This window comes from Neofelis nebulosa, chromosome 4 (genome assembly GCF_028018385.1).
Source record: "Neofelis nebulosa isolate mNeoNeb1 chromosome 4, mNeoNeb1.pri, whole genome shotgun sequence".
In the NCBI taxonomy this organism is placed as follows: Eukaryota; Metazoa; Chordata; class Mammalia; order Carnivora; family Felidae; genus Neofelis; species Neofelis nebulosa.
The window spans coordinates 33,378,894-33,403,208 of record NC_080785.1 but is presented as its reverse complement, the minus strand read 5'-3'; positions in this window follow the sequence as shown (position 1 = coordinate 33,403,208).

The following is a 24,315-nucleotide window of genomic DNA, read 5'->3' as shown; positions in this document are numbered from 1 at the left end:
ACTTTCTATCAGTGATTTTTAAGGAAACTGGTAAAAATTCAAAGTGCATTTTAGGCATAGCATAGGAGAGCCTAAATTTTCTGGTACTTGATCAATTGAGTACAAGTTTGAGGCAGAGTGTGTTTTATTAAAGTTGGAAATGAGAAGAAAGTTTTTGAGAGTTCAGTCTTTGAAACAGTTTAAATTAAAATAAATACAGAAATAAAACAAAGATCCATACCATTTAATGTTAATCTATCAGTCTACCTAGACATAATTTTTCTTTATGCAATATTCCAAGCTCATGCTAGGTTACTAGCCTCATTAACTTTGGGGCTTTCATAGAACTGCATTACACCATCTTTTTTATATCTTAGTCATTGAATAATAAGTCATCCACATCCACTCAGTTTCTTTGTTTTCTTAGTATTTCAGAAACATTTTGGAAAATGTATAGTCACCACAGTATTTTAATTCTCTATGAATTATTAACTATTGTCAATATATTATATACTAGTAACTATGTACAAATTAACTATTTAGTAATGTTAGTATTTATTGAGCATCTATTATGTGCCAGGCATTTTGTATTAGCTCACCAATCTTCCAACAATCCTGTTTGTGTTTGTGAGTATGTGTGTATGTGTGTGAGTCCGTACGTAAAGGAGTTTATTATTAACCCCACAAGGAAGTGAGGCTAAGAGGGTTCATTTATTGTCTATGATCAAACAACAGCTAGAGCAGGGAAAGAATTTAAACCCATGTGGATCTGGCCCCAAAGCTCATGTTAATTTAATTTTCAAATTTGATTATTTGAATTTTTACTATAAAATACATTCTTCATAAAAGCGTATTCTTTCTAAAAAATGTAATGACTAATAATTAACAAGTGCTGCCACTCTGCACAGAAACTAGATGACCAGAACTTAGAAGCCCCCATGTGTCCCTATCTGATTACATTCCCCTCCTTCCCTGCAGATTGAACCACTATTCTGAAATCTGTTTTAATCTTTCCTCTTGTTCTGCTTTTAATTTAAAAATCTATGTGGATATCTCTAAAACCCATATGGTCCACTAGAAATATAATGAGAGCCACATATGTAATTTTAAAATTTCTAATAGCTACATTTTAAAAATTAAAAAAAGAAAGAGATATAATTGGGATATTTGGGTAACCCAATATACCCAAAATATTATTTCAACATATAATCAACATAAACATTATCAAAATATTTGCTTTTCTTGTACTTCAAAATCTCAAAATCTGGTGTGTATTTTACACTTAGAGTACCTCTCAATTTGGACCAGGCAGACTTCAAGTTCTCAGTAGGTACATAGGATTACTAGCATGTTGCAGCACAACTCAGAACAACATATTATTTAGTTCTCCTGGTGTTTGAACTTTATATAAATGATATCAGTCATTAGGGAATTGCTACTTTTGCTCACTATTATGTTTCTGAGATTCATCTGTATTGATGCATGCAGTTGTTTCCATTTTCACTGTTGTATAATATTTTCATGGTGAATATACCACAGATTATGTATTCTTCCTAATTCTGATAAACCTCTGTGTTGTTTCTTTTAATATGAACAATGTTGTATTTATGTATTTCAAGTACACATTTATAACAGTAAAGATACTTGGAAGTAGAATTGTGGTATATAGGACTGGAACACAAATTTACTAATGAGTTGTACCATTTTACTATTAGCAGTTAGTGAGAATATTCTTGGCTCTACAACCTTACTGACATTTGAGATTGTTAAACTTTAAACAATTTTTTCAATCTAGTAGGTTTGAAATGGGTTCTCATTAAAATTTTAATTTACATTTTCCAAATTTCCTAACAAAGTATGTATGTCTTGTGTATTATATACAAATATAATAAAATGTCTTAGGTATTACATAATATAAAGATTCTAGATATTGTAAGCTGTTTCTATTCCTTCTGTTGAGGTATGATGAAGTCTTTTGCTCATTTTTTCCAGTTGATTGCTTGTCTTTTACTTATTATTCTGTAAGATTTAAAAAAAACATATTCTAGAACACAATCCTCAGATTATAGGTATTGCAAATATCTTTTATAGTTTGTGATTTATTTATTCTTTTTTCTGTTCTTTGGTGACATGGGTTCTTAATTTTGAGGCAGTCTAATTTCTCACTCTTTTCCTGTTGATTTGCACTTTTTTTGGTCTTATGTAAGAAATCTTTCTCTACCTTAAGGTCATAATTTTTTTTTTTAATAGTCTTCTAAAAGTCTTACCATTTTTATTTGTATTTAAGTTTTTAATATGCCCCGAAATAATTTGGGGGTATAGCATGAGATATGGATCCAATTTCATTCTTTCCATTTGGATAATCTCTTATTCTAGCACTATCATATTAAACAATCAATTCTTCCTACCAATATGCAAAGCCTGATCTCTCACAAATCAAGGGTTTATGTATTTCTGGTCTGATTCTGGCCTCTCTACTCTTTGCAAACCATGTTGCAATGTTACATTAAGAAATACTAGAGCTTTATGCCAAGTCTTTGTATCTTATAGAGTAAATCTTCTACCTTGTTCCAATTTTCTTCTTTAGAAGTATTTGGCTATTCATTCTTTGGCCTTTCAACTCCATGTTAAAATAAGTTTATCAATTTCCATAAAAAGCTTGATCCTATTGAGATTTGGATTGGAACTGCACTGAATCTAAATTTGGAAACAATTGACATCTTTATTATGTTGAGTTTTCCTTTTAAAATGAATAGTATCTATTTCTCCATCTATTTAGATATTTTATATTTTTCAATAAAGTTTGACTCATTTTTCCCAAAATAAGTGTTCTCCTTCTCTTACAATTCTTATTACATCTTTTCTCCTAGGTACTTCACGTTTTGTTCCTTTTGTAAAAGATGTGGTTTTTATTTTTATTTTTTTAAGTTTATTTATTTATTTTAAGAGAGAGACCTAAGTGAGTACACAAGCAGGGGAGGGGCAGAGAGAGAGAGGGAAAGACAGAGAATCCCAAGAAGGCTCCCTGCTGTCAGCACAGAGCCCAATATGGGGCTCCATCTCAAGAACCCTGAGATTGTGACCTGAAGTGAAACTAAGAGTCAGACACTTAACTGACTGAACCGTCCAGGTGCCCCAGGATGTCATTTTTAAATTGCACTTTCTTACCGATTGCTGCTAATGTATAAGAAATGCATTTGAATTTTATAATTCATTTTTTTTTTTTTTTTTAATGTTTTTAATTTATTTTTTTTGGGACAGAGAGAGACAGAGCATGAACGGGGGAGGGGCAGAGAGAGAGGGAGACACAGAATCGGAAACAGGCTCCAGGCTCCGAGCCATCAGCCCAGAGCCTGACGCGGGGCTCGAACTCACGGACCGCGAGATCGTGACCTGGCTGAAGTCGGACGCTTAACCGACTGCGCCACCCAGGCGCCCCTATAATTCATTTTTATTTCTGTAGCAAATCTTGTTTAACTTTATTAATTTTAATACTAGAGCTACGGTTCCCTTCGGATTTTCTTTATTGTCACCTTTCATTTCCTATACATTTATTTTTATTTTTTTAAACTTTTAAAAAAAGTTTATTTATTTATTTATTTATTTATTTTGAGAGAGAGAGAGAGAGAGAGAGAGCGCGCGCACAAGCAGGTACAGGGCAGAAAGAAGGAGAGAGAATCCTAAGCAGGCTCCACACCATCAACACAGAACCCAACATGGAGCTTGAACTCATGAAACGTGAGATCATGACCTGAGCCAAAACAGAGTTGGACACCCAACCGACTGAGCGACCCAGGTGCCCCTCTTATACATTTTAATTATTTTTTACTTTGCCTATTCTGGCCATGGCCTCAACTACAATTTTGACAAGTGAGTTGCTAGTGAGCATCTTCGTATTTTTCTTGATCTTAAAAGGAACTATTTTGACTTCATCACTAAGTATAATTCTTGTGATACACTTTTGCAGATGTCCTTTCTTAGATTAATGAGATCCTATTTTATTTTCAGTTGCAAAAACAGAAAAATTATCAAAGTTTCCAGCATTTTAATAATTTTTTTCTGCATCCATTTAGATGACCCTATGGTTTGTCTTCTGTAACTATAAACATGGTGAAATACAGTGAGTGATGTTTTAAAATTTTTCATTTACATGTACTTTCTTTTCTTTCTCTTTCCCTTTCTTTCTTTCTCTCTCTCTTCTTTCTTTCTTTCTTTCTTTCTTTCTTTCTTTCTTTCTTTCTTTTCTTTCTATTTTAACGAGACAGCACAAGTCGGGGAGAGGAGCAGAGAGAGAGCAAGAGAGAATCCAAAGCAGGCTCCATGCTCAGTGCAGAGCCTGATGTGGGCTCAATCCCCTAATTCTGGGGTCATGATCTGAGCAAAATCAAGAGTCAGACGCTCAACCAACTAAGCCACCCAGGTGCCCCTACATGCACTTTAAATTTACCATAGTAAACTTCACACTTTTTAGTGTGAATTATCCAGCTTACATATAGTAAGATTCATATTTTTTTCAGCATAGAGTTGTATGAGTTTTGACAAATGCATAGAATTGTGTAACCATCATCATGATCAAGACACAGAACAATTATATATCTCACCCAACCCTCATTCCCCATTTCTTTTGTGATGACCCTGTATGGTTATATCCAATCTCACCCTTATCCACTGGAAACCACTGACTGTACTATGTCCCTATAGTTTTACCTTTGCCAAAATATTATATAAATGAAATCACACAGTATCTAGTCATTGAGTCTGCTGTTTTTTTTGCTTTGTAGAATGCATTTGAGATTCCTCCACATTCTTACATGTATCTATACTTCTTTTCTTCTTATTGCTGAATAGAATTCCACTGTGTGAATATAACAGTTTGTTTATCCATTCCCTAGTTGAGGTAGATTTGTGTTGTCTCCAGTTTCTGATTATTACAAATGCAGTAACATTTGTAAACATTCGTGTACACTCTTTTAAATGAACCTTGGTTTTCATTTCACTTGAAATGAAATATCCAGGAATGGGATTGCTGGGTTGTAGTGAACTCAAGGAAATGAATTGGGAATTATTTCTTCCTTTTCTGTTTTCTGGAAGAGATTACATGGAGTTAGTGATTTTTCTTCTTTAAATTTAGTGGAATTCGTAAGGAAAATAATCTGTGTCTGGATTTTTCCTTCTTGGAAGGTTATTAGCTGTGAATTAAATTTATTTAATATACATAGGGTTATTTGAGCTATCTATTTCTTAAATAAGCTTTGGTAATTTATGTCTTTCAAGGAAATGATGTTTTATGTAAGTCATCAAATTATAGGCACAGAATTATTCTTGTATTCCATTATTAGTTTTTCATAATGGCTTCAGGGTTTATAGTGAGATTTTTTCATTTATTCCTGTTATTCATAATTTGTTTCTCTTTTTTCTTGGTCAGTTTGGCTAGAAAGTTACCAAATTTATCTCATCAAAGAAGCAGCTTTTGGTTTAAGTGATACTTATTGTTTCTCCTTTTTACATTTCATTGATTTCTGCTTTTAGCTTTATTATTTTCTTCCTTTTGTTTACTTTGTGTTTAGTTGGCTCTTCTGTTACTAGTTTCTTAAGATGAAAACTTAGATTATTGATTTGAGCCTTTCCTTTTTTTTAAATGTATGATTTGCCACAAAATTTCCTTTAAGTGTCTGTAGCCCACAGAGTTTGATGTGTTGTATTTTTATTTTCATTCTGTTCAAAATATTTTTTAACTTGCCCTGAGGCTTCCTTTTTGACCTATGGCTTATTTAGAAGTATACAGTTTAGTTTCTGAATATTTTAGGATTTTCCAGGTATCTTTTTGTGATTTTTAAAAATTCTCCTTTTTAAATTTAATTTTTAAAGTTATCTCTGTGCTCAATATAGGGCTTGAACTCACAACCCTAAGATTGAGAGTCATACGCTCTATGGTCTGTGCCAGCAAGTGCCCCTGTGTTGTTTCTTTTTTATACTTTATCCAGAATTTTATGATTCCAACTGGGATGGCTGTGCAGGGTATCTAGTCTATCAAACTGCTATAAACAGAGCTCATGTTTTTTATTTCATGTTATACTGCTTCTTATTTTTATGTGCCTTCTGTTTATTGTTTCTACTAGTAAAATATCTCTAGAAGTTTCTTTATATAATAAAAAGATTTTATATTTGTATAGCAGCCTGCAGTTTATATAAGTAAACTTCATGTTCATCCTACTAACTCTATGAGGAATACAGGTTAAAATGATTGTCTCTGTATTAGAGAGGAATAAATGAGCTCACAAAGATTTACTTAATTTATTGAAATGTAGAATCGGGATGATTGTTCAGTCCTTTTTCTTCTCTACCATGTTGCATCAAGGATAGTCAAAAAGAAACTGCACCCTGTAGCAGAATCTGGGGAAGTCAAATTGAGGGGGCTGGAAAATGGGGCAACAATTGGCACTGCACTGACATGGACTTTACAGTTCTGCACTGGCTTCCTTGTTCTACTGTAAATTGAATGTTAATTTAGTAAGGGGTCTTGGAAATGCTTGATCACAAAAGTACTATCCTTTTCATTTAGTTACTCTTAAAAACGGAAGTTTCTTGGTTCAGCAGTCCTAATAATTATATTCAAGACTTTAAAAACCTTAGAAAAGTAGAATGAGTTATGTAGAGACTGCCTTTGATCCTGAAATACCAATCAAGGAATGGTGCTGACTTGACTTCAAGCACAGGAAAGTCTCGCTTTTGTTGAAACTCAAATTAAAAATATGAAGTGTAAGTCTTTGGTCAAATAATTTTTCATAGTATGGATGTTTTCTTTTAATATCTCTGATGACATTTCTACTACAATAAACTTTTAAAATTGAAACAATATACATCTCTCCTTTTTAAAAAGATCAATGTAATATCCAGGCACAAGGCAGTGTTATTGAACAAACAAAGGTTGATGCCTCCTATGATCCCTTGGCAGTTTAATGATAGTGTGATTTTCCTCATTATATGTATCAAATACGTCTTAATACCTTGAAGAAACTATCTTGAGAGGAACAGTGTAGATCCACCTTTTGTTTTATTTGGTATAAGTTATCAAATGCTATGACATTTGGGGTAAGGCTGGATGAATGCCATTGGTACGTTGTACTCCAGTCATTAAAAAAGGACATTTAGTTAAAATATTCATCTTCAATGTCAATTACCATTTTCATGGTTTCCCTAAACCTAGTTTCTTGATGATGCTTAAAAATTTTCATGTAGATCTTGACCCAAACTCTACTATTTGGACTCTGTATAGTTTAGTGTCTAAAATAGAAATACACTCTTCTACAGTTAAAAATAATTTTCTAAATTTTCTCTTCTAACCTACTGCAATGATTTCATCAACAATTCCACATATATTCACCTTCTCCACAGTGGGACACAACCCACGTTTCTTCCAGTTATTGCACCCAACTCTGAGTCTAATGTCTGTATAATGTCAGTCTATTCTTCTCAATCAAGTCTGGATATGGCTCCTTGTGATCCCTGCTACTATGTTCCAAATGAGAAACACATCCAATATACAAGTAGAAGAAATGTTGATTAAAAAAACCAAAAACCAAAAAACTTCCACTTAAAAAAGATTATTGCATAAGGGTGAGGAGTAGGCAGGGAAGTAGCACAGAATGGCACTATCCTTGCCTTGTTGGGTAAGGCAGCAGGTTAATTCTGCTGGGGCACTCTTCTTTACAACATTGGATGATCTACCGGATTAGTCAGTTGGGCTGGTCTGTTATCTACCAGAACGATTTAATGTACTTGGTGTTTTATATGGTTTTGATCATCAGGGACATTTGGGAGGAATTTTCCGTTGGGAGATAGATTAACCTGTGATAACAAATAGAACGAAACATGGAAAGGCTCAACAAGGTAGAAGTTTATATCTTGCTTATATAATAGTCCAGGAAAGCTCCAGTTTTGCCATCTTCGATATGCAGTTTCCAAAGTTGTTCTGGTGGTCTTCTCCACCTCTATCAGCTAGAAGGGGAAAGAACATGCAGATGCATGTGTAGTAGGTTTTCACAAGCCAAGACTAGAAAGGAAGATATCATGCCCTCTCGTGTGTCATTGAGAATACTTAGTCAAAGGACTACAATGCACTGGAAGGGAGTCTGGATGTGTGCTTGAAGAAGGGAAAACAATTCTTGGTGGACAGTGAGATTATCTTTGTTCTGGGGTTTCTTTAGCTGTGCATTTCCTGCTTTTGGTGATATAGAGCAGGAAGAATTGCCTTAGGCAGTTGGGTAGTCCAGGATTCCTTTAAGCCAGGCTTGTTTTTGTGTTTTCTTTTTTTGTTTTGGGGAGTTGGTGACAAAAGAACCATCTTGAAACCCTAGGAGGTTGCCTATTTAGGAACTCCAGTTGGCTAGTAACTAAGGCCAGTAATCTTGCCATGTCAAGGCATCTGAATCTGGATCCCCTTCCCCTCCACAGTCAGTCTCTTGGTTAACTTCTCAGGGGGCACCACCCACCCTTCTAGATCACATTTTAGCACAACTCACTTTGTTCTCTGTGTCTGTATGATGGGCTGCTGTGTTGGGGCATGGCCAAATGTCTCTCTGCACCAGGTGCTTTCAATATCTTTTGTAATCTAGGGAAAGGAGAATGACCTTTGCCAGGTAGCAGAGTTTTGTGACCATTTAGGGGAACAGGTTTCTTTATTCTGCCTGTGCATTGGCTGAATTTTGGTGAAGTGGGATGTCTTTTGAAATCCAGAGCATGCCCTGTGGCAGAACGGCATCTCTATACACCTGTGCCAGGCCACTACTCCTGCTCCACTTTCAGATGGCTCTGCTTAGACCATTTTTTTTTTCTTGCAGCACCTGATCAAAGGTTGCAAGAAATAGCCAACACCTCCAAAATCCCATTTTGTTTTCTACCAAGTTCAGCAAAGCCCTAAGCTCAGTAAGGATAGACACATGATCTAATAACAACAAATAACCTGTAATGATTAACTGCTTTGCTCTTGAGTTTCCTAATTCATGATGAAGAAAATCTCCTTGCCCCCTCTGCACTTAAACATAGCCACTTCCACATTTTGGATCTGTTCCTCTCAATGCCTCTGTTCCAGTTACAAAATTTGGCATTAATTAGGGCTCTCTTGGTTGCCAATGGCACAAACTCCACCCAAAGTAGCTAAACAAGAAACAAACCAAAAACATAGACTCATTAGTAAGCAGTGCTATTTCAAGAGAAATATAATTTGAGACCCATTATGTAATATAAACATTTCTAGAAGCAACATTGAAAAAATAGGTGAAATTAATCTTAAAATCTAGTTTATTTACACTAATACATCCAACATATTATAATTTCAAATTATTCATTATAAGAAATTATTAATGATGTATTTTGTATTCTTTATTTTAACACCAAGTCTTAGAAATCCAATGTTATTTTAAACCATATAGAACAATTCAGTTTGGACTGGCCATATTTCAAGTGCTCACTAGCCACAAGTGGCCATTGGCTACCATATTAGATAACATAGCATTGAAGCACATTAGTGTGGCTCTTAGAATCAAGGAGTCACTTAAAACCACCTTTACCTTTGAGATTATTTGATTTTTTTAAAAGTAATCTCTACACCCAATATGGGGGCTTGAGCTCATGACCCCAATATCAAGAGTCACATGCTATTCCAACTGAGCCAGCCAGGTGCCCCACCACGTCTGCTTTTGTATGATGGCTTCATTTTTGTTTGCTTTTGATTTGCTTTCTTAGTATGGCTAGCCACATGACTACCAGTCTCTCTGGACTCACACACCCATAGCTTCATTATCAGAGAGGAGAGAACTCTTTTTCATCTTCTTATCACTATTTTCCTAACTACTCCAGCTCCAGTTCCAGAAATCTTTGGGAAGAACTCTGACTGCACCTATTTCTAGGCCTATCAGATAGCCCCTTGATGAGGTGAGGTAATGTGAGTGGTCTGCTTGGGATAGGAATGGAGTTCTGTGATTGACAGCTCCCAATAAAACTTTATGACTAGAGTAGGTAAGGGAGGGGTCTTAGATAGGAGAGTGGCTGCTGTTAGGAAGCAAAAACAATAAATAGATACTACCATACCTATGAAAGAATAAAAATGGCTCTTAATGACAGTACTAAGAGTTTTTATTCTTGGATGAAATGAACACTTGAGTATAGATAGTAGCATATGTGCTTACTATGTAAATATCCCATGAACAGGTTTGGAATGTCAGAAAAATGAAAACGATAGCTTCATTTAACAACTAACTTCTCAATCAACCTATTACACTTATTTTTGTTCCTTTGTTAAAAAATAATCAGGAAGCATAGTACATTGATTTGATAGTTTAATATTAAACCATACAATGTTGTGTTCCTAACTAAGAATGAATGTGTGGAATGTCTGAATCAAAAAACAAAATTTCAGGCGGCAATAGCATTTTTGAGAACACAGTCATGGTGATTGTTTTACAAAAAGGAAAAAAAAAAGCAGAATCCCATAAAACTCTGATAAGCAACAGACCCTACTGATTCCAGAACCTTACCGATTACTGTCATTTTGCAAAATCCTTCTTAGAATATATAACTGAAATCTTGGATGTTTTCAGATCAAGACATAGAACAGAAACTACTCTGGCTACTGAGGCGGGTGATCATTTTAAGGTTAAGGTTAAGGATGACTGTTTATCTTAATCCATTGGGACCCATCAGTAGCTTTCAACACTATGAGTGTATGATGCTAATATTACTCTTAAATGTTCTGGCTAGTGTAAAGGAGCCAGCTTTCTCCAGGGTAAATGCCATCCTGTCTAACACACTGTAACCGAAGATGTTCCTATGCTTAGTTTAAATTGGTCCTGATTGCAGAGAACGTCTTGAGAATTGGCAGAGTTGAGAAAAGTATCTTTTATGTTTTTCTTATGTTCTTTTTATCTCTTCTATCCTTTGCTGGGAAGTCAAAAGCAAAGAATGTCCACCACTATACCCTCTTCATCACAGAATTAGCAGTTCCCTAAGTGGACATCGCAATTAGCTAGGTGCTGGTTAAAACTGTGTCTCATGGCCCCACGACACTCTGAGTATATCTGGGTGGGACTTAGGAATAAGGATGTTTTATAGGCCCTGCAGGTAATTCTAATACAGATCACACTTTAAGAAAAACCTACTTTAGTTCATAAGTCGTATTAATCTAATTCTCCATTCTTATCATGTATGGAGGAATGAACTAAAATAAAATGAAATAACCCCCCTCGTGTAAGACTCCTCCTCAAACCTTCTTTAATCCAGGGATTCCCAGGAAAGGAAGGCCCTGGAGGAGCTCTACATGTCTGTGAAACTCCTGAGATGGTATGTGGCATTTTGTACACATGTGCACTTTTCTGGGGAAAGGCATCCATAACTTTTACCAGATTCTCAAAATTCTCAAGCATTGCATTAATGGCCGGCTCCCCACTGACCACTGAATTAAATACAAATCCCTCAACTTGGCATTTAAGGCACGCAGAGAACTATCCTAAATTCCCTTTCTAGTTTTTCTCTTACTCCTCTGCATGTGCCCTAATTTTACTCAGAGACTATTGATTGTTCCCTGAGTTTATTTCTATTTCTGCACTTACTCAGTCCAGGCTGCTATAGCAAATTACCATCGACTGGGTGGCCTAAACAATAAACATTTATTTTTCACAGTCTGGAGCTGGGAAGTCCTCCTCCTCTTTTTATAAGGGCAATAATTCTATTCATGAGGGTTCTACCCTTATGACCTAATTATCTTCCAAAGGCCCCATCTCCAAATGCCATCATAAAAGAGGGGTAGGCTTCAACATATGAATGGGGGACAGGAGGGGGGAGGCACACAGACATTTAGTCTAGAGTGTACACCTTTGTCCGGGCAGTTTCACATGGGATTTCCTTTTTGTTGAAATCCACAATCATCCATTTCTGTTTTCAATCACATCTCATCTATCTGAAAGAGATCCTCCCACTTGGGTATGACTGCTTCCTCTTCTAAGACCCCAAAGCATTTGGTTTGGATCAGTTTTGTATTAGAGTTCCTTGCTTCTTATCTTATGCTTTTTTCTAACTACAGGAGAATTGTTTCTCAGTCATCTCTGTAACCACTCCTAGTTCCAGCCCTGCACTTAGCATAGGGTCCTCCACATAAAAAAAAAAAAAAAAAAAAAAAAAAAAAAAAAAAAAATTGTCAAGTTAGCTAAACAAAGCAGTCACTTTGTGATGTTATACACTTATTTCAATAAGCAAAACACTTTTTCAACTCTTCTTTAGGAACTAAGGGCAGAATTTGTAGTGTCTTTGTTTTTGTGTATCTTCAATGGTGGGAAAATCATCATCCTTTGGGAATGAATATATATCAGAAAACAATAAAAAATTATGTAAAACCAAGTCAGCTGCAGCTGTCACTAAATATCACTGTGAAACTGATATTCACATGGTTCCAAAATATTTGTTCTACACATTTTTTGACATTTAAATACAAGTTAGTTAATATATAGTATAATAATGCTTTCAGGAGTAGAATTTAGTGATCCATTATTCACATATAACACCGAGTGCTCATCCCAACAGGTGTCCTCCTTAATGCCCATCCCCCATTTAGCCCATCCCCCCCACCCAACACCCCTCCAGAAACCCTCCATTTGTTCTCTGCATTTAAGAGTCTCTTATGGTTTGCCTCCCTCTGTGTTTTTATCTTATTTTTCCTTCCCTTCCCCTATGTTCATCTGTTTTCCTTCTTCGATTCCACATATGTTGCTTCACACATTTTAAACTAAGAGGTGCATAAACCTATAGAACTTTTTTAAAGAAGTGTTATTGAGGTATAATTTATATTCAGTACTAGCTTTTTTAGGTGTATGTATAGTTTAGGTTTTCACCAACTTATACAATCGTGTAATTATCACGGTAATCAAGACATGGCTTATGTCCATTGACTATATCCTCAATAGTTCCCTTGTGCCCCACTGGAGAATACTCTCTCCAACCCCCTTCTCCCAAGCCCCTGACAACTACTGATCTGTTTTCTGGCATTACAGTTAGCCAGCTTTCTCCAGGGTAAATGCATGTTATATGAGTGAAATTATATAATATATCATGGATGAGTCTGGCTTCTTTTATTCAGCATAATGTTTTTGAGACCTGAGGTGACTTTTAAAAAGAGGACATCATTCTTTTGTGCATACTTTCGCACATTCTTGAAAAATTGCATCAGGGAACCCCATACACATTTTCTATAGCTTGGTGACTATATGAATTTCCTGAGGCTGGCTGTAGCAAATTACCACAGACTTGGTGGCTTAAGACAACAAAAATGTCTTCTCTCATAGTTGTAGAGGTGAGAATTTTAAAACCAAAGTGTTAGCAAGGCTGTGATCCCTCCAGAGGCTTTAGGGAAGATTCCATTCTTTGCCTCTTCATGGTACTGGTGGCTGCTGGCATTTCTGGGGTTGTGACTGTGTCATTCAACTCTGTCCCCATCTTCACACGCCCTTTTCCTCTTTTCTGTGTCCCTCATTTGTGTGTCTAAAAGACACACAAGGATGTGTGTCAAGCATAAGGATGCTTGTCAATGAATTTAGGACCCATATGGATAATCCAGAATGATCTCATCTCAGAATCCTCAGTTATGTCTGCAAAGACCCTTTTTCCAAATAATGTCATGCTCAGTTTCCAGGTATGTAAGCATATCTCTTGGGGGTGGGGGAGTCACCATTCAACCCACTATAATCTACTCTCTGGTCCTCCAAAATTCACATCTGTCCCATGTGCAAAATATATTCACCCCATCCCAATGCTGCCAAATGTCTCAATGAATCATGGCATCAAGTCTAAGTTCAAAACCTCACCTAATCATCACCAGGTCAAAAAGTTCCAAATCTCATCATCTACATCAACCAAATCAGGCAGATTCTTGGTATTATTGATCCTGAGGCAAAATTCCTCTCCATTTATAAGATCCATGAAACTAGAACGGAAGGCATCTGCTTCCAAAATACAAGGGTGGGAGGAGCATAGAACAGACATTTTCATTCCAAAAGGGAGCAAAGTGGAGGAATAAAGGAGCAACCAGCCCAAAGCAACTTCCAAATGGGCAGAACTAATTCCTTTTGTTTCTAAGGCTCAAGGTTCTGCCCTCTGGGGCCACCACAGCTCTTTAGCCTGTGTGCCTGCAGCTCCTGCTTCAGGCCCTTGCACTTACTGTCCTTAGAGTCATTTTTTCCATTTTCCTGAAGGGTAGCACATGTTTGCAGCTGAGTAGCTCTGTCAGCTCATTCCCTAAGTAGAACTTTGGAAGTCCAACTGCCTTCTTTCACTCTGTTGTATCTCTGTCTGCTTCGGTGCATGTTGGCAGTGGTCCTGCTTACACAATGGCTTCAAAAACTTTGTGGGTTTTTGTCAGTGTGATTAACATATATAATCAGTTGACTTTAAATAAAGGAGATTGTCCTCAATAATTCTCACTGAACCTGACTCAATCCGTTGCCTTAAGAGCAGAACTGAAATCCTGCCTGTAGAAGCACGGCAGTCCCTGCTCAAGTCTTTCCAATCTGCCTGCCTTTTGGACTCTGGCTTATGTTCCTTCCCTGCCATCATAGTAGCTGCTGCTGCTTCCCCTCTCTCATAGCTGCCACCACTTGCTCTCTCTTAAAGCCCTCCATCTTTTCTTATGCCTCTTCCCTAGTTTTAACAGTTTCAGAATAAACAAACAGGGGATAACAAATGTAACCAACACAGAGATTTGTTTATTAAAATTTACTTATTTATTTTGAGAGAGACGCACACAGGAGCAGGGGAGGGGCAGAGAGAGACAGAGAGAACCCCAACCAGGCTTCCCATTGTCAGCGCAAAGCCCAATGTGGGGCTCGAACTCACCAACCATGAAATCATGACCTGGGCTGAAATCAAGAGTCAGATGCTCAACTGACTTAGTCACTCAGGCACCCCACGAACACAGAGATTTTACAAATATTCCCACTGGACTGCAAAATGTTAACAACCATGTTAAAAAATAGGATTCTCCAGAGCTTTTATTTATTTGAGGGAGGGGCTCACTAAACACCCCTTCTATTAATCTTTCCTTTCGCTAGGGCCTTATGTATGAATCGAGGTGACCAGAAGTAGAGTGATGGCTGCCTCTTTGTCTTGGGCAGCCAGTCCTCTTCCTTGCTGAGAGATGGCAGAGGCCCTGACTATTATCTCTCATTCTTTAGCCGACCTGCAAAATTGTATGGGTTTTACATTCTAACTTGTTTAATACTGCCATTAAGTAACACTTTTTTCTAGCTAATGTGATTTTTTTTTAAATATCAAGACTCAAAGCATAACTGTTTATAATACCCCAGCTCATCATCACTGATTGTATTTCTAATGGTTCATTTATTTAGGATGACTGAAAGGAACTTTTCAAAATGAATCCTGTTGGTATTGTGAATGCTAAGGCAGTAGACTGATTAAAATGACCCTAGAGAGAATGGTCAAAATTTTCTTTAGTTCCTATCTCTATATCAAGAAAGATAATTTTACTGCAAAGAAATGAATACCAGGAAAACTTTGCTAAACATAAATGTGTCAGTGTTCTACCTTTTCATGTTATCTTCACTATATGAGACTCAAAGCACTTATAGACAAATTTAGTATCATAGCACTTCAGACCAATAGGAATGACATGTTCACATTTTGTCTTTCCTCATTCAAGCTCGACAAGCAGAAGAATGCACAAGAAGCTGGTGAATCCTGAGATTTTATAATACAGACAATTGAATCTGTTATCAACATGTGAATGTTTTTGATCCAATTTTTCTGTGTTAACTGCGAAAATGAGCTACTGTGTCCATGATGATTTTCCAAGATCCGATGAGTGTCAGTTATGTGGTCACAGACATGGTATAAAGTGCTATGGAAGGAAAGGAGACACTGCATGATGAAAAAAAAAAAATGCAATTTTCTATTTTTAAGTCTCATGACTGCCCCTAAATCCCTTGCCTCATTTCCTTCTAACAGCTGTCTTTGAAATTGGAGAAAATATGTGTCCAAGATTAAATAAAGGCCAAGGCTTTCAAATGTTCCTCTGGGGATTGTATGTATCAAATTTCCTTCATGTAGATCATTTATTCTTTAGTTTTGAAACCATATACATCATTCAAGTCCATGAAACTTGATATGTAACTGGATTTGGCGGCTATGATGATAATGATCACTATCTCTCAATTTTTTAAAAAAGTTATGAACAGATGCTTATGCCTTATGAATATCTAATTTTAAGGATGAGTCCATATCACAAAGTTTTTGATATAATAAAATAAAAAGCAATTTATTTATTCATTCATCAGATATTTATCCTTTACTAGCTTTCTGACTTTGGATAAATCATGTAAACTCTGGAGGTTTCAGTTTTCTCATTTCTAAAATAGAGATAATAATAAAATACATAACTCAAAGGGCTGTTTGGAAATAACTCACTTAGCAGAGTGCCTGGCGCATTGTTGGCACGTTATTATATCATTTTTATCATTGTGGATGATAATGTTTTTAAATATTTATTTATTTATTTATTTATTTTGAGACAGAGAAAGAACACGAGCAGGGCAGGGGCAGAGAGAGGGGGAGAGAGAGAATCCCAAACAGGCTCTGTGCTGTCAGCACACACCCCAACAAGGGGCTTGATCTCATGAACTGTGAGATCATGACCTGAGCCGAAATCAAGAGTCAGACACTCAACTGACTGAGCCACCTAGGTGCCCATATCACTGTGGTTGATAATATTATTTATAGTTCAGTACCATGCACAGATGATCTCCTAGGCATATGGCATGAAAGGAATAAATCAGCCACAGTCCCTTCTTTTGAGAAACTCCTTGTCTATAGGGAGAAAAGGCATATAAACATTTAATTGTACTTCATTGTTACACCTGCAGAAATTGAGGCCCACTGTATAAAGCATTATGGTAAATCAGAGAAGAGAATGTTAACATGTCCTGGAATTAGCAGGAGAGGCTTAGAGGGAGAGCTGACTTTTGACCTGAGCCTTGAAAGATGGGAGGGCACTTTCTAAATCAGACCAGAAATGGAGGAAATTTTTGTAAGTAAGGAAACAACATATAAGGATATGAATGAAAACGACTCGTCTATAGAATAGCTGGGAGTTCAAGAGGGATACAACATGGAGAACATATGAGGGTTGGTTGAGAAATGAGGTATATAGTATGACATTACTCCATTATTTGTGCATTTATTGTCTCTCTCTCCCACTAAAATTTAAATTTCATCAAGGCAAGGACTTAGCTTGTTTTGTTTTCTGTATCTCCAGCAACTACAAAGTGTTCGAAACATGGGATAAATATATATTGGTTGAATAAACAACTTAACCATTTATCTATTAATTGCACAAAGTACTTGCCTCTAATAGCTTTTTTAGCCACTTCCTCTGTGCCTCTTGCCACTTTGTTAGTAACTTAGAAGCTATACTTTTCTACGTATGTCTCTGTGAAACATGATAAGTATTATGGTGGCTGCATATAGTCAATATGTATAAATGTTTGCTGAATTTAAATACCAAGTGTAAGATACTTCTATCAGGTTATTTCCTATTTCATTATAGGATATGGGTATAGTAGATTCTGGAAATAGAGTAGAAAAAAAGTTGCAGAAGGCGAGCTAGCCCTCCCTCGCAATTATGCATCTGGAGGCTGTTTGCTCTCACCTGCTTACAGAGAAATAAAAGCTGCACAGAACACGCAGGTGTTTTATACCATGTACAGTTTCAGTGCAGCACACAGCTATCTTTAGGTAGTAGTTGTCAGATATCTCTATCTTTGCCTACATAGGATGACTAATTCAAATATTTTGTTCAGGCAATTTTAATAGACCCAAACACATTTGGAATGTTCTATTCACCCCCTACATTTTTGTGAGCAAACCTTTTTACACAAATAAAACATAGGACTCTAGTGAGGCCAGGCAGAGTGATTTAGGGAGGTCAAAACTAACAGTACAGCCAATGGCCATCAACTCCCTTTACAGAGAGCTATCCCTGGAATTTTTCACACATTGACCTCCCTTATCCTCCCTTGGATTGTGACATGGTGGTTATAAAAATGTGTGTTCTTTTCCCTGTAGGATTTATAACCAGTTAGAGAAGAGACTTTTAATAAGAAAATTACAGCATAAGGCAGAATGTAATGGGTGGAACATTTAGCTCCAACTGTAAACAATCATGGGCCTAAACCTTAGCTGTTAAAATGATCAATGTTCTCATTTTCCTAGGCCGAGAGCCTATCAACCTATGTATTGTTGCATCCCCGTCCCTAATCCAGTGCTAGCACAGCAGGTGTTCAATACATATTTGTGGGATAAAGGTTGAATCCTTTCCTATCTAGTAGAAGAGTTTTATTGTGTTACCAGCCCATTATGATGCTTCTGTAGCTCTTATGAGCATATTCTTTGTACAAGGGCTAATTCAGTGTTTATCAACCTCTTATAGCACATACATGTGTCCTCCGGGGAAGTTGCATGACGAGGAGTGGTATGTGGTAGAAAGAGCGCTAGATTTATTTATTTTGAATCCCTTTTCTAGCATTTCTAGATGTATCACCTGAGTAAGTCCCTTAACTCTGAGACCCAAATGCCAGTAGGAATAGTTCCTCTCCTGCTGTCTTCCCAAAGCTGCTGTATATAAAAGTGTTTGTAAATTATCAGGAAATATAACAAATATAAATAGCTGTTAGACCCATTTACAGTCAGGATGGGTAACATGGCTGTGCTCCTGAAGCTGTTTGGTGAGCCTTCTTGACCACTAAGTGTTCCTCTGACCTCATCAATGATAGCTCTCAGACCACTCATGGGGGCAAATGCTCTTTGCAGTATGTTCAGTTCCCACAGGAGGCAGATAGCATCACAGTGATGGTACATCCCTGCTGTAGGTAAGAATGGCATAGTCATAATCCCAAATGTACCTCCCCAAACATTCCAGCACTTTCTCATTCCTCAAAGTGCTGAATTTTCAGAATTCTGACTCTCCAGACTTACATGTAGTCAAATGGTGAATAAAATGCATAGGCATTCTAATGACTTCTCAGACTTGCTTTTATATTTTTATTTTTTAAGTCTTTGCTACTTCTTGAATATATTGCTTAACAAGAAGTTCTCAGAGATTGGCTATCAGCCTTTCTCTACTGAGGAATATCTCCAAATGTACATGTAGCCCTGAGGTAAATTCAGGCAGGGCCAATCTATATTACTGCCTTAGATACTGGCTATGAATGGTGTTGGCAGCTTCACAAGGGATATAAATCTAGATGTGACAACAAAGCCAGAAGCAGACTCTCCTATCAATCCATTCTTAGGCCTAAAGTTGAAATGCAAACACCCATCAGAGTGGTTAGTTGTTAGGCATTATCAATCACACTTGCTCCTCTCCTAATGTGGGACTAAGGTAGTAATGGACAGACAGTGCACAGAGTGTCAGAAAGGGAGGGGGTGTGTGTGGAGCAAGGGAGCCCCTGAAGAGGAGAAGGAATACAGAAAGACCATCATGGGGGCACTAGGAGATAAAGTCTGTTAAAGGCTGAAATTATGTTAATTTCATAATCAATTACAAACTTAGTTTAAACATTCTGGGGAAAACCTGTACATTTAAGACATTTTGTTTATTTTTAAAAATAGAAGAGTTATTTAAGTGGTATCAGACACTTCTTTTTCAGGCAGTGAGAACTCCAAGTTTTTATTTATTTATAAATTATTTATATTAATAATTTATTTATTTACAAATTATTCTCTTCTTTCTGTGTACATTATAGAAGTGACAGTGGCTGTTGAGATGACCAAAACATTCAATGTTCTTCCAGGTGATTTTGGCAGTCTTCATGTCGGAGCATGGTGGTTTTGACCATGCATCCTGAGTGTACACAGAATGATGTAATTACTACCAGAGTTCTTTCTGTTAAGGAGAGGAAACAGTACTATCTAATTTTTAAGACTGTGCCTTTTACTCAACACTCCTCTGGTGCTCCTTGAAAAATATTCAATCTTTGCTAAAATAAGGTCTTGTGGGATTTACAAGGCTCTTTAAAGCTTTGTCAGAAATACACTAGGAAAAAGCATTTTATCCACCATTTGACTATATGTAAGTCTGGAGAGTCAGAATTCTGAAAATTCAGCACTTAGAGGAATGAGAGAGTACTGGAGTGTTTGGGGAGGTACATTTGGGATTATGACTATGAAATCAGGATACAATAGAGAACATATAAGCTGGAGTTCTTAGGTGAAAACAACAGAACCCTATCATGTTAGTTTACACAGAAAAAGAATGTATTCAGGGATATTAGGCAGCTCCTAAACTCTCTGGGAGGTCAGAGAATGGGCCAGAATGGAACCAAGAACAATGCCCGAACCATACACTGAGGTTAATCCAGCAGAGACCCTATCCTATTGCTACTTAGTGCAGACACACAACTTGCCGCACTGCTGCTTGGTACTTGATTCTAGGACTTCTGTCACTGCTTCTCTGCAAGTCAGTTATCCTTTCTATTGGAGTCCCTTTGGCATTTTCTTCCTCGTGTTGATTTCTTTCTATATAGAAATCTCAGGTAATACATCTGACTATTTTTACCCTAGCTTCAACAAAGGCTGGGAAAGAGTTCTCTATCCTAGGGATATGGGACACAATATGGGAAATACTTCAAATAATAGAAAGAGAATTAAAAAGATACTGGTCACATTCACGACAAAGGTTCATAACAAATAAAATGTTTTACTTGCCGGGCACCTGGGTGGCTCAGTTGGTTGAGCATCTGACTTTAGCTCAAGTCATGATCTCACGGTTTATGAGTTTGAGCCCCGCCTCAGACTTGCTGCTGTCAGAGCAGAGCCCGCTTCAGATCTTCCGTCCTCTTCTCTCTCTGCCCCTTCCCTGCTCATGCTCTCTTTCTCAAAAATGAATAAACATTTATTTAAACAATTGTTTTCACTTGTCTTTCCCCTTTAGCTAATGTGGGATTTCAGCCACTAGCAGAGATGCCTTTAAATTATGGTAGGACTTCCAGATAAATCTCATCCATGCTCATAAACAAATCTAGATCATTATCACATGGAGGTAAATCTGGACATAATGTCTCTCAACATTTGTGATGCTATAGTCTACTAGAGTGTCAACATGGTCTTGATTACTCCTCAAAGTCTCATAGAACTTTGAAGAAAACATATCTTTCAGTTTTTAATTACAGCCAGGGTTGCGTTTTCATCACCAGCTTCATTATGAATTCCATGGGCACTTGGCCCTGTGCAAAATCTGTGACAGTACACTGCACGTACAATAGTACTGTTCCTGCACCCTTATCACTGAACCTTATTTCTGGGTCAATCTGCTTCCTGTTTTTCTTAAGATGCCTCTTCTACCAAAAGATGTCTCAGTCCCTCATGCAAATAGACTTCTGGATGACTTGCCCCTAAAATTTCCAAACTCACCAGAATATTTATGAATTCTCCTTAGACACTAGGAATGCTTTCTCAGCTCTTATATATCTGAAAAGTCTTTATTTCACTTTTTGAAAGAAATTTTTGCTAAGTATAGAATTCTGGATTGATAATGTACTTTTCTCAATAATTTAAAGATGTCACTTCATTTTCTTCTGAGTTGCAATGCTTCTGATGAGAAGTCTGCTGTCGTTCTCATATTTGCTCCTCTTTACATGAAGTCTTTTTTTCCCTTTGGGAACTCTTAAGATTTTCTTTTATCATTAGTTTTCAGTAACCTGAATATGATGCAGAGTGATGTTATTTCCTTTTGGTGCTCATGAGTTTTGGACAATTAAGATGAAATAAAGACATTTTCAGGAATATTAGAGCTAACAGAGTTTACTGCCAACCAGGTCTGCTCTAAGTTGTGTGATGGCATATGTTTAACAAACAGCTTTCCAGTAAAACAAGCCTATGTTTGTTGCATATTCTGATTTCCATGTTGTAAATAATCCTATAATGGCCGATTTTAAGCTATCAACCAGTCATCTCTGAATACAGAGTAGGGAAGAGATACACATAATTTGTTCTTGCAAGTGTTATGTGAGTTGGCTCCAGCACACCACGGGCTGCACTATAGAAATATTAAAGGAAGTCCTTCAGGTAGAAGGAAAATGATGCCAGATGGAAATTTGTTTCTACATAAGGAAATGAAAAACACTAGAAATTAAAAATATATGGTTAAATATAAAATACTTTTTTCTAAATGTTTTGCTTTAAAAGATAACTGACTGCCTAAAGTAAAAATAAACCCTAGTGTAATTACTAAAAAGCAATGACAACAACAGCAAAGAGACACAAGTAATGAAACAATGGAGAAAAATAAAATTATACATAAATTATTTCATTAATCTCCTTGTCCTCCCACCAAAAAAAGGCAAAAAGAGATAAAAAAAAAAAGAAATAGTTCGAATAGAATGCCTAAGCCCAACCATACTGATTATTACATGTAATTTAAATAGTCTAACCACTCCAATTACAAGGTCAAGACTATCAGATTGCACTAAACAGAAGCCAAACTGTATGTTCTTTTTAAGAAACCCGCTCACACATACATAACCCTCTCACAACAGGTCAAAAGAGATAGTTGTATCAATCTCACTAAGGGAAGCCATTGGTGATTTATGCATAATATAAAATCTTAAGAAATGAAGAACCTTTATAATCTATGCTTTCAAATTAATAGACATACCACGTGTAAGGTGTTCAGCTAGGCCCTGAGGGGAGAGATTACAAAAGATTATAGCATGCCATTTCTAAATTTAACAACAGATTGATCATATTCTAACAAGAATGAAGTAAATTTATAGTGTTATGACTTTGGATCAGAATATCTGGGTAGGTAGTCCCAGATGTACATTTTATTAGCTATGTGGTTTTTGCTAAAGCATACCTATCTAAGACTCAATTTCTTTTTCTGGAAAACAGTGGGTTCTCTATGGAAGTGGGGAGTCATTTATCAGAATTTTAAAATATATGTGAAAACACCTCACAATCCTCCCAGTCTTTAATATACTCCCAGCTTGAGTCATGATGTTCTATACAATCTGTGTACATATTTTGAAAAATCTCCCCTGTAATTCTGTCCACCCGCAGCCCTGCAGCCTACCCACCAGTTGAAGATCACCAAAGTAGATCATTTCTATGGACGCTTCCATCTATGACACTTTATGATTCTCTATTTTTCAGAGAATTAATATTTGGGTGTTCTTCAAAGTACCTCAAATATGCAGACAACTTTAGGCTAGCACTGACAAGACCCAGTATGGCTTCTTGATGTCTTGCCATTTCCTTTCAGTTGATGTATTAGAAATGGCCCATTGTAACTTTTTTTGATTTACCTAAAATATTTTATTTCAGAGTGAATGCATATATCCAATAAAGAATACACTGTAGATGCACATATTTAGTTGTCTATGCAATTCAGTTCACCACAGCAGAATTGCTTAGGGATGTTTAGTGCTGTCTTGGTCTAGGGTGGCTGGCATTGATCTGTTGAAAAATCAATGAAGTCTGTGCTTTGGAAAAGAGAGCACTAAATTAGTTTTACTGGTTCACAAAACTGGAAAGTAGGTCATTGCCCAAGATTCCAGTAATTGCTGCTAGTTCTGGGGCAGGCTCAGTGGCAGATATTGAGGGACAGGACAGTCACCCAAAGCCCTGGGGGTAGAGGGAATAAGGTCCCATGATTCCAAGAGGGCTAGTCAAAGCATTGTCTTCAAAAAGAGAGAGGAGAACGAACCTCCCCACTCAGTCTTCATCTAGGGCTACAGGAAATAATATTCTGCTACAGCATATGGTTTGTTTTAGTTTTAGTATGTCAGAGATGTTTCCTTTAATTATTTTCTCATTCTTTTCTGCTTTTTAGAAAAGACTTTTACCCATCCCTCCCCTGAGAGTGCTTGAAAATTCTGTGTTATTTCATTTCTAACATGTTGCATTTCAAAAGACTTGCAGAATTAAATCTTGGCCAAAAAAAAGAGGGGGCTAATTAAGTAAGAGTGGGTCATGTTCTAATTTCCCATTTTTAGTCAGAATGAAAGCCTTTTTAATTGTAAGGCTTAAGTTAAGGGACTAAAAATTTTATTTTAATAATTGTGAACATCACACTCTCATACACTGGTCAAAAGAGAAACTTGCACAAATCCCACTGGGAAAGCCATTGATGATTTCAGAGGGAAGGAGATGGGAGGCAAAGTAGAATAGCAAGGGATCAGAGGCAAGAGTGATACAACTCTGGTATTAGCTATCCTATGATATGTAGTATTATTCTTGTGATCCTTGTTTGAGATGTAAACTATAGATTTAACAAGGGCTAGC